General features: G+C 33.0%; 1 long non-coding RNA gene across 1 annotated transcript in view; it reads left to right on the top strand.

Moving 5' to 3' along the window:
* The first annotated feature begins 3,142 nt into the window (after positions 1 to 3,142).
* Positions 3,143 to 11,433, top strand: part of LOC111086453 — a 20,102-nt gene continuing 11,811 nt past the window's right edge. Inside the window, exon 1 of the long non-coding RNA XR_002611183.1 lies at positions 3,143 to 3,163. This is a non-coding gene — a long non-coding RNA (uncharacterized LOC111086453). The remainder of the gene's footprint in view (positions 3,164 to 11,433) is intronic.

The following is an 11,433-nucleotide window of genomic DNA, read 5'->3' as shown; positions in this document are numbered from 1 at the left end:
TGATGGGCACAGCATAGATTGCCCATATTGTAATTAGCTTGGTTCTTAACAACAAACAGTAGAAAAATACTTAATAACAATTTCATGGTATATTTTAAGGTACATTATTTTATAGGATGAAGTTAAATAAAATGAAATAAACGACGACTTTTGGCACAATGAAATACAGATCTTTAGTAGTTGGCTTTTTCTTTATTTTATTCATCTACAATAAATTTACTTTTACTCTACAATAAGCATTGGTGGAAGTGATTTCTCTAATATCTTATCTAAATAGACTCTGGTTGTACGGGTTTATAGACATGGATTTACACTTCAGTTATGTTATCGGTAAGCAATTATATTAATTGTATAAAACAGGGCGTTTCGAGGTTTCTGTTATAATTATCTGTAAGCTAACAGCACAAATTACAGCTGGAAACGTGCATCAAAGGTGATTAGGGTGGAGGTAAGCAGACATAATTTCTTACCACAGTTCTTAATAACTATTATGCATTTTCTCCATTTTCCATAAGCTTTTTTACACCAGTGCAGGAAAATTTATATATGGTGTCACGAATACAATTATTCATAACTATATTAAGACCATTATTTCTTTGAAGGTGTTGTTCACGCAGATCTTCCTTGAGAGAATCAATAAGAATGAAGGCACTTGATTCTAGGTAAGGCCACATATGTGCGATAGAGAAGGACTATCAATCCGAACTTCTTAAACACGAGGAAAGATATGTGGTCTGAGATTATCATTTTGGAGAAGGACATATTTTTCCACTGTGATGTCAATACTCGTGATCTGTATAGATAGAGCGAGCTTCATGACTATAGTAGTATAGTGTTCGACAATGATGTTGGTACATCCAACAAATACAACGCTAATTCATTGTCGGTGAATGTTGCCGTTTTGTTTTTATTTTGTCACCCATAATGGCAATATATTACACATGATACTTCTAGCATCGGATCACATGTCGACCTCATTTTGCCTACATGCATGTTTGTTTCTAGTTAAGCACAAAGCTACACAATGGGCTATCTGTGCTCGGCCTACCACGAGTATGGAAACTCGGTTTATAGCGTTGTAAGTCCGCAGACATACCGCTGTGCCACTGGAGGGGGGGGGGGGGCTACATACAAGATATGGGACATATAATCACATTTCACCAGTATCCATAACGTCGAAAGAAATTTTGTCTTTCGCCTTTAAAAGTGCCTAGTTTCTGCTAAAATTCATAGTTTAACCTGAAAGTTGTTACTTCCTTATCTATATTTCAGAAACTCACAAAGCTTACACACGATATACATTTTGTAAAACATTATGATGTCCAACTAATGAATAGAAGTTGATTTCAGAGCGTACAAGAATATTAAACGTTCACATATTGTTTGGTTTATTATACTAATTTCGTTACATTTATTTTGATGCATGTATTCATTCAGAAAACATACACATGGGATTTTCAGTCAGGACGCCACCCCCCAGTGTCACAGCTGCATGTCTGCGGACTTATAACTCTAGAAACCGGGTTTTGATACCTGTGGTGGGCAGAGCACAGATAGCCTATTGTGTAGCTTTGTGCTTAACTACAAACAAACAAACAAATAATCAGTCAGGACTTGTTTTACACATCATAAGCCTAATCACATATACGAGTTTGACTTATTTAATAAAAAGCCTTTTCAGTTTTTTTATTCTATTCTATTGTGTGGATAACATCTTACGCAAACGTATTTTTTCATAATAAAATAAATTTTAGTGATGAAACATTTTATGCAAATCCGTTACTTCGATGATTCAACTAACAATTTCAGATATGTTTCAGAACTGAAAGAATAAATATAAACATTCGTTTGCATGCGGACGTATTTTTCCTTTAAGACATAATGTTTTATACACTAGTAGAATTTGAAAGAAAGCCTAACATTGAGAACTCGTTTTGATTTTGTATTTGTCCGCCTGTTCCTGCGTTGGCATATTTTTTTTTGTAAAGTCGTATTTAATTTACAGCTTTTAAATTTCGTTCAGTTTAATTACCGGTAATTCTAGTTATGTTTGATTGCCAATAATCTTACACAATATTTATTCAGATTGTAGTGTGTGATCTTTGTTTTCTAATGTCTTTATGATTAGCTAAGAATATTAGTCTTTACATTAGAAAACAGGATTTTTTTAGTGAAAATTATTGGTCAAATGTTTGTCACGAAGACACTATTAATCAGAATTCTCTAAATTGTTTACGATATATTTTTTTTTTCATTTATTTCAATACAAATTCTTATCAAATTAAAAAACAAAATAGAGCAACTTTCTACAGCTTTATCCTGTAGCTCAAGTTAAGTTATTGCTTGTCTGAAAAGGCTTTTGAGTTTTTGCTTTTACATTTAGTATTATTTTTCTTTTGTTTCAGTTGGCTATTAAATGATTCGATGAAGTGACTTTTTTTATATACTAGCACCCTCTTCCGTGTCTTCAGAAATCTAGCTGAACATGCAACGCCTAGACTGTTTTAATAATGAGTTAAAAGTGGAAATATGGATGATAAAAACACAAACAATGATAAAATTAATATATTTCGTATTTTATCATTCCTTTATATTTTGAAAGTATTACAGTAACTAAATTTGGTTCTTCCTTGTAGAAACGATCAATACAAACAAAAATATCTTACAGCAACTTATTAACTGTCATGATCTTTTTAAGCCAAACCAATATTTTGGAATTTGTTTTTATTGAAAAAGAAACGAAGTTCAGATAGTAAACAATTATAATCGCATATGTGTGTTTTTGTTATAGAAAAGCCACATCGGGCTATCTGCTGTGTCCACCGAGGGGAATCAAACTCCTGATTTTAGCATTCTAAATCCGAATTCTTACCGCTGTCCCACCGAAGGACGTTATGATAGTAATTGAATATAATGTATATAGTTAGATATTATACAATCTTAATTCTAGCCACACTAAATGATTTTCTGTGGTGAAGCAGCATCGAGTGGAATGTAAACTGAGCTGATAGCGAAATAGCATAAACTGAACAATGCTTAGGTTCACCAGTAAGCTATTCATATTAAATTTTTTTGCTGCGGGATATATTATTTTAGGTTTATTACGAATTTTGCGCAAAGTTACACGAGGGCTATCTGCGCTAGCCGTCCCTAATTTAGCAGTGTAAGGCTAGAGGGAAGGCAACTAGTCATCACCACCCACCGCCAACTCTTGGGCTACTCTTTTACCAACGAATAGTGGGATTGACCGTCACATTATAACGCAGCCACGGCTGAAAGGGCGAGCATGTTTGGTGTGACGGGGAATCGAACCCGCGACCGCAGATTACGAGTCAAGCGCCCTAACCACCTGGCCATGCCGGGCCTATTGTTTTAGAAATACGTACATTAATTTACACATTTACATTTTAGTGAGAGCTTATTCGTAGGATGAAGCTAGGCACGTGAGAGGACCTAATGGTTTGACTTTGTCAGTAAGTTTTATATAATTTTCATTAAACTTCTGTTTTAGGTAGTAGCTACTTTTCCAAGTATAAATAATAATCTTATGAAAATTAATGGTTTGTGAATTAATTTGATAACATTTTACAATTTGTCTTTTTTTCTATTAGAATAACAGATATAATTACACATTTTGTTCGAAACTGAAATAAATGATAATCACAAATTATTAAACAAAAATATATATCACAAATTATCGGTTAAAATAGAAAATAATTCGTATTCTAAAGATGAAACATAATTCATATTGGTTCTAATTTAGGTTAGATTAAAGAAAATAATTGCATTTCAGCTGATATACCAAGCATAGTTGAAACAAAGATTAGAAATAAGCCTATGACAAACAAAAAGAAAAGAAAGAAAAGGAACTGAATGAAACAAAGTTCATTATAAATAAATTATGAGACTCAGTTACAGAATCTCAGACAACTTGCTGTAGTTGATGTTTAGAAGTATTGTAATGTGAAAAGTACAAACCTAACTGCTTATACAATTAAAAAAAAATGATGTTCAGTAATTTTAGGATAATTCGTTTATTTATTTTTCTACTTAATACTCCTCCAAACGAAAAGATATTTCCAAATATTATTCGATTAAAATGAAACACATGATAGTAATACTTTGCTTTCTCTTAGACATTAGCACAAAAAATAACACAACAATATATAAAAATGAATGATAGAATAAGCAACGAAAATAAAGTTCATAGAAAATGATTTTTATACCGTAGAAGTGCTTTGGGCACTCTTTGTAAAATAGACGGAGAGGAAGGATTAGTATTCAAACGTATAAACAGTAAATTTTGACGTTGTTCTACACTGCAGTTACTCAATATAAATTAGGCATGTACAATAACTACAATACAAACCGACTAAATTCTATTGTTTTTAAAAAGAGACTTAATCAAAAGGATATGTTACATAAATGATGTAGAATTCTGTATTTGTGACGAATGAAAGAAAGCCATTTCCAGAAGTAATTGATTGATTGTTGATTGTTTGGAATTTCGCGCAAAGCTACACGAGGGCTATCTGCGCTAGCTGTTCCTAATTTAGCAGTGTAAGACTAGAGGGCAGGCAGCTAGTCATCACCACCCACCGCCAACTCTTGGGCTACTCTTTTACCAACGAATAGTGGGATTGACCGTCACATTATAATGCTCCCACGGCTGAAAAGGCGAGCATGTCTGGTGTAAGGGGGATTCGAACCCGCGACCCTCAGATTACGAGTCGAGCGCCCTAACCACCTGGCCATGCCGGGCCGTCCAGAAGTAATACAAATCTAGTCAGAGCACACGAGCGCAGGTGATGATAGAGAGGTTATTTATTATCGACATGTTATGTAATCTGTTCTCACAATTCTGTCTACAAACATTTTTGTTTGTTCGAAAATAAAGATAACTACTTGTTGTATACAAGTAGTCGTAAAGAAAAAGAGAGAGAACAATCTGTTTTATTTAAAATTTTATTTAGTTTATGCTTCTTTAAAACATTCCAAGCTTGGAATACGTTTTGCTCTAAGAGTACATCATGCCTGTGTTATCGAAAGCTTAATTACCAGTAAAAAATACTTTATCGAGTAAAGTGGTGTGAATGAAATTTTTCAACAACAGCTAACTTATAAATATATATATATACGTTCAAGTATAAGGTACATAAATGATGATTTTAACACTCTTCGGCGCAAACGTACATCTAGTATTAATTATTATTTGGCCACTTTAATTTCTATAACGGAAATTTGTAATTATCTTGTTAAAGAATGAAGTTTCATAAATACTAACAAGTTCACAATTAAAAATCAAGTTTAGATAACTGAGAAACTTCATATATTAAATGTTTTACATAATGGGCAATCCTAGATAAAATAAGGTAACCTATGATGTCTTAAAAGCTATTTAAGACGACACAAATATTTGGCGATTGATGGGCAGGTTAATTAGTTCGTAACACCTTAAATAACCATACTCTAAATGATGCCCTGATAAAAAACAAAACCAAAAACCCTGTTCTTGCAGTTGAATATGAAGTTTCCCCGAAATAACTAAAGTTGAATACATTGTCATCTATTTTCTGTGATGTGTTATATTGATTAGACTTATAAAAATTTTGCTAACAAATTATTTTATTTATTTTAAGCTCAACGCTTCAAAACTTTGTTTTCTCAAATAACGTTTTACTCAAAATAAAGGCATTTTATCCGCGCACTTGTCTATCGAAAATTTTCATCTTTAATGAAGTAACTGAGTTACTTATCGAATTTCTCATTTTTGCTTATTTGTTAGCTTTCTTCATCTATAAACAGTAACATTTTGTTTGATGTATAGGTTTAATACGTTGGAGTAGTTTGGATGCTTAAATATTTTCAAAACGTGATCTATCTGTGAAAATATATTATGTCTATTACTTATGTTCCAATCTACGTTTGTTATTTGTCATTTCATATTTCGTGTACAAAAAAATTATCGAATTCATGTGTTGTTTAAAAAAATAGTTTTCATTATCAAGCATGTATTTATATTATATATGTTCCTTAATAATATAGCCCCCCCCCCCCGGTGGCACAGCGGCATGTCTGCGGACTTACAACGCTAGAAACTGGGTTTCGAAACCCGTGCTGAGCAGAGCACAGATAGCCCATTGTGTAGCTTTGTGCTTAACTTCAAACAAGACAAAAAAAAACTTTAATAATATATAATAAGTATGAGAGCTGTAGGAAGAAACATGTACGGCATTATAGATTATACGTGTTTTAAATTCCACGTTTTTTATATTATAACGTTCCTCCTTTTTGTTTTTATGAATACATATGACAAAAATGTGTATAAACAGACTTTATTATAATTTCATGATGTTCAGCGTTCCACAGCGAAGGACTGACATAACCTTGTCGTAAGGGCATTTGATTCGCAATCTGCGGGTCGCAGGATCTAATCCATTCACCTATCATGCTCTCTCTGTCGTTGGGACATTATAATGCGTCGATCAATACCACTATTTGTTAGTAAAGAGTCACTTAAAAATGGACGGTGGGTGGTGTTGACTAGTTGCTTTTCCTCTATGGCTCAGCATGGCCAGGTGGTTAGGGCGTTCGACGCGCGATCTGTGAGTCGCGGGTCCGAATCCCCCTTACACCAAACATGCTCGCTTTTTCAGCCGTGGGGGGCGTTATATAGTGACGGTCAATCCCACTATTCGTTGGTAAAAAGAGTCGCCCAAGAGTTGACGGTGGGAGGTGATGACTAGCTGCCTTCCCTCTAGTCTTACACTGCTAAATTAGGGACGGCTAGCGCAGATAGCCCTGATGTAGTTTTGCGCGAAATCCATAACAAAACAAACAAATCCTTTCCTCTAGTTTATCACTTCAAAATTAGGGACGGCTAGCGCAGATAGCCCCCGAATACGTTGTGCGAAATTCAACAAACAAATCCAAAGAAAAAGAGCTTTATCACTTTTGTCATAATCTTAGGGTTATAAGATCATTAATTTTCATTTCAATTCCTTCAGTATTGCTTTGAAAACCACCATGTATAATGTGAAGGATAAAACATGTCTGTGACTTGATAAATAGGCTTGATAAATTAATCTTTATAACAAGTTAAAAATTATTTCCAAATGATGTTGTAAATATTTTCATGAAATATAAGAAACAGACTTCTATAATCACGAGGAAGAAACTTTACTGCAGTTTCATAATGGAAAATGTTTGACACAACATCAACCACAACGATTAACTTTGATGTAGACACTGCTCCTTCAATTTTATTCGAGTGCCTTTTAAATGCAAGACAATACGAAAAGAATTCAGGCAATGAAGCTACCTTGGATCTCGAGGGGATATATGCTTGAATTTTTCTAACGCATTTTGGGATATAACATGAGAAAGGAAGAAACCGTCTTAATATTAGAACGAGGTTTGAATTTTGCCTAGAAAATATTTTTTAGGATTTTTGTTGAGGATAAATTCAAATGTGGAAGGTTTATACTGCTAAAATTTTAACATATTATATACCCATAAAGTCAATTCGCTAATGTCATTTACAATAAGAACTATTCGTCTGGCTTATGATGTACATACGTATATTCAATATATTCTTTTGATATTCCATAAAATAATATTTTATTAATCCATCACATAAATATGGTGACCTCTTGTTGAGCAACTAGAAAAATATAAGAATTTTTAATAGTCTGCCAACTTTTTGAGTCGTGACTTGTATATCGATTGAAAAATGGCATTACTGCAGATTATGCACAGGTTGTGTGTCAGCGTCACTACGTTTTGTAATCGTTGTAAAAGTAGGCGATGAGTAAAGGTTTTGTTAGTTGTGCATACATGTTTGGATTGTGGTACATTCAGTCAATAAGTTCGTAGAAAAATGTAGAAATAAACCATATTGGAAACAAAGGAACAAATATTTAATGAAACTGATATAACCACTTGAATGAAGTTTCCAGAATGTATATTTAATTAGTTGTGTGCATCGTTTACTGTACTGTTGTGAGAAAATAAGAGCTGTTTCAATACAGTTTACATGTGGCACCCGCCTTGGAAATACAGTATATTGTATGCGAGATCCAGAGGGTCAGATTAATGCATGGTATCATACTGACAATGTTGCGTTAAACGCTCAATTACAGAAGACGTGAACTGGCCACCAAAATATCCTGATATAAATCACATAAAACATCTCTTCGACCTCTTAGAACGCCATGTACGTCAACGTCATTACCCACCACGCGATATCAGGGAGCTCCAGCTCTGGTCTTACCGGCGAAAGGTTCAAAATACCCATAATTTCCCCACTTTCGACTGATTAGAAATATGTTCAGAAGATATAGGTTGTATATCAATACCAAGGAAGATATTCTTGTTAACGAGCCTCATTTGAACCAATGTGAGTTTTTCAGATAAGTTGAATCAGTTCGACCTTGACTCTGATCACTTTGAATTTGAGATCAAACATATTCTTTCTTAGATGATGATAATTAACTAGTGTGAACGACGATTACTCATTATCTACAACCACCGAATAAACGGTGCACCTAAAACATACGCCAAATTTAGCTCTATTGTTCGTTTGGTTGTAGAACACATTTTAATAAAAAGTGTTGACGCTGAGTTATTAATTTTTAACTTTTGAGTTGATACGAATTTATAACAAGACATTAGGCAACGTAACTCATTAGGTACATTAAAATGTATCTGTTACATAAATTGCCCCCCCCCCCCAGTGGCACAGCGGTATGTCTGCGGACTTACAACGCTAGAAACCGGTTTCCGATACCCGTGGTGGGCAGAGCACAGATAGCCCATCGTGTAGCTTTGTGTATAATTACAAACAAACAAACAAACCTAAACAATCGATGGACTCTTCTTTACTAGAAATTTTGAAAATGATTGTAGCTTCATTCAACTTTTATTGATCGCAACTTCTAATTTAGTGTTTATTAAGAGTTACGGAGTTCTATCACTGGTATTTAACTAATTTTTGTGTAGTCACATTGAGTTACAAGCTATAGATTCTTGGATTGCGAACAGGCATTTCCATATAATACAAAGGACAGGGGAACTTGCTATATTAGCGTTGATTCTAGGTATTTGGGGGAGTTTTACATACTTTCTTTCTGTTATTTTGTGCGTATTATTTCTTTTAATTTAATTGTTTTATAAATATTTTATGAGCGTATTTAAAAAGTAAATTAATTAGTGAATTACTAGTCATTTAAATATCGCCCTATTGGCAATAACGTTCTTAAACATTACTGAATCGCAAAGTTCACAAAATAAAGTTTTTTTAAAAACCAACTTCGATACAAAATTATATTAAAATTTGAGTTGAGTTATTCGTGAACTTTTCAATATATGTAATATTGGAAATCTACATGAAAAACGCTCCACCCTTTCGAACATATTAAAGAAAAAGAAAAAATAAACGATTTTAAGAATAATTAATTATTTGTTCTGATTTCTATTCAGCACGTTATTCCTTTATCACTTCTTTAAAATAAATCAGAAAATGAAATCCGTTTTCTAGCATCAAAAGTGTTAGACTAAGAGAAATGTATAAAATATATTAAAACTCTAAGAATATTCCAAGATAATGAATGTAGGATTAAAGTAAACATTAGTTTACATATATAATACATCCTAATATTGTTGCTCGAGATTTATTTATAATAGATAAAACAATTAGATTTTAACTTACTTTTGTTTGAACAATAATACTTATCATTTTTCGATTCCAATTCATTTTCTATAGAAATCTGTTTGTCGTTTAAAACTCTCTTAAAGACTAGAGATTAAAATCCCAACAGACAAGTAAAATTAAGTTCTGTTGAAAACGAGCACAGATAATATGAATTTATAATACAATTCCAAAAAGCGAAGAGAGGTTTAGAACTATTGCTGTTTCATACAAACCATTCTTACACTTTTGTTCGGGTGACACAAAAGTAACTTAAAGTATAACAGATAACCTCTGTGTGTGCTCTTAAAAGAATAAATACGTAAAACTTAAGGTTTTGTGGAATACAATATCCTCATTATTTAGGAAAAAAAAACTCTAATAGTGCTAAAATAAAGCTGCTTCATAGCTGAAAATCTAATAATATTCTGTTTTGCTGGAACTACTTTAACTTAATACGTATAATTCTAGTTGTTACTGGATTAAACAAAAATTCCTTGTGCTTAACTGACATTATGATTTCAAAAGAAAAAGGAAAGTTGTGTAAACACATTTGGTTTTAACTGCTGTATACTATTTTAAATAGTATACATTATTCTTTTTACTAGTGAAGAAAATGTGGTACTGTTCTGTTTATATTTGTGTTTTCTCTATAGTGATTTCAGAGTTTAGTTCAGGTGGATTAAATGAAAAATCTATGGCGAATTGTGTAAGGTTGTTAATTTAAAAATATTTTAATACATTTATCTATTAATTCTCCAAGAAGGATATTTGTCAAGGACAGCTGTCCTCAAAGTTTTATTCCCCAAGAAGGATATTAGAAAGAAAGAAAGTTACAAGTAATAATATTGAAAACTAACAGTGTTGTTTAAAAGCATCAGTTGTATACAGTGTTACTTGAGTATTTTTAACAAACCATTTTGACTTGACAATAGGCTTATTCAAGCATTCTGTTTGGTAACAAAGCCCATTTAACAGAATTCTTATTTTATTTTTGTATTCCTTTTTTTTCCTTTTTTGCGCAGCTATCAAAAGGAAATGGATGATTAGATGAATCATATGATTATAAGATATTACAAAAAAGTTAATGAAAACTCATGTTATTGATGTCGGTGCGAAGTAGTATGGGTCATTATAAAATAAAAAATTGATAAAGGAGAAAATAACTGTTACTTTAAAATTAGTCAACTTTTATTCTTGTAAAACAGGTTTAGGTTTATCTGTAGTTAAGCAAAAAGCTACACAGTGGGCTATTTGGGCTTTTCCTACCATGGGTATCGAACCCCAGTTTCTAGCGTTGTAAGTCTGCAGACATGCCGCTGTGCCACTGGGGAGCAATTAAAAGAGTCTTCCTTTGAATCATTTGACTTTAAAAATGTCGTCCCGCTGGTTCATCAGTTAGCTCGATGGCTTATAACAACTAAAATTCGAAGTTCGAGCCATACTGTACCATCTTTGTACTTACCAAGAAGTGAACATACTTTGCAAACAAAAAGTATAAGTGAGATAAAATATTTTTTCAAATAAAGCTCTATCACAAAGTGTCTATTCAGAGTAAGTAAAATTGAGTTTGACGTTTTTATTTGGCCCGGCATGGCCAGGTGGTTAGGGCGCTCGACTCTCAATCTGAGAGTTGCGGGTTCAAATTCCTATCCCATCAAATATGCTTGCCCTTTCAGCCATGCTGCGTTATAATGTGACGGTCAATCCCACTATTTGTTTGATAAAATAGTAGCCCAAGAGTT

This window comes from Limulus polyphemus, unplaced genomic scaffold (genome assembly GCF_000517525.1).
Source record: "Limulus polyphemus unplaced genomic scaffold, Limulus_polyphemus-2.1.2 Scaffold42, whole genome shotgun sequence".
NCBI lineage: Eukaryota > Metazoa > Arthropoda > Merostomata > Xiphosura > Limulidae > Limulus > Limulus polyphemus.
This window is presented reverse-complemented; position numbering and strand designations above follow the sequence as displayed.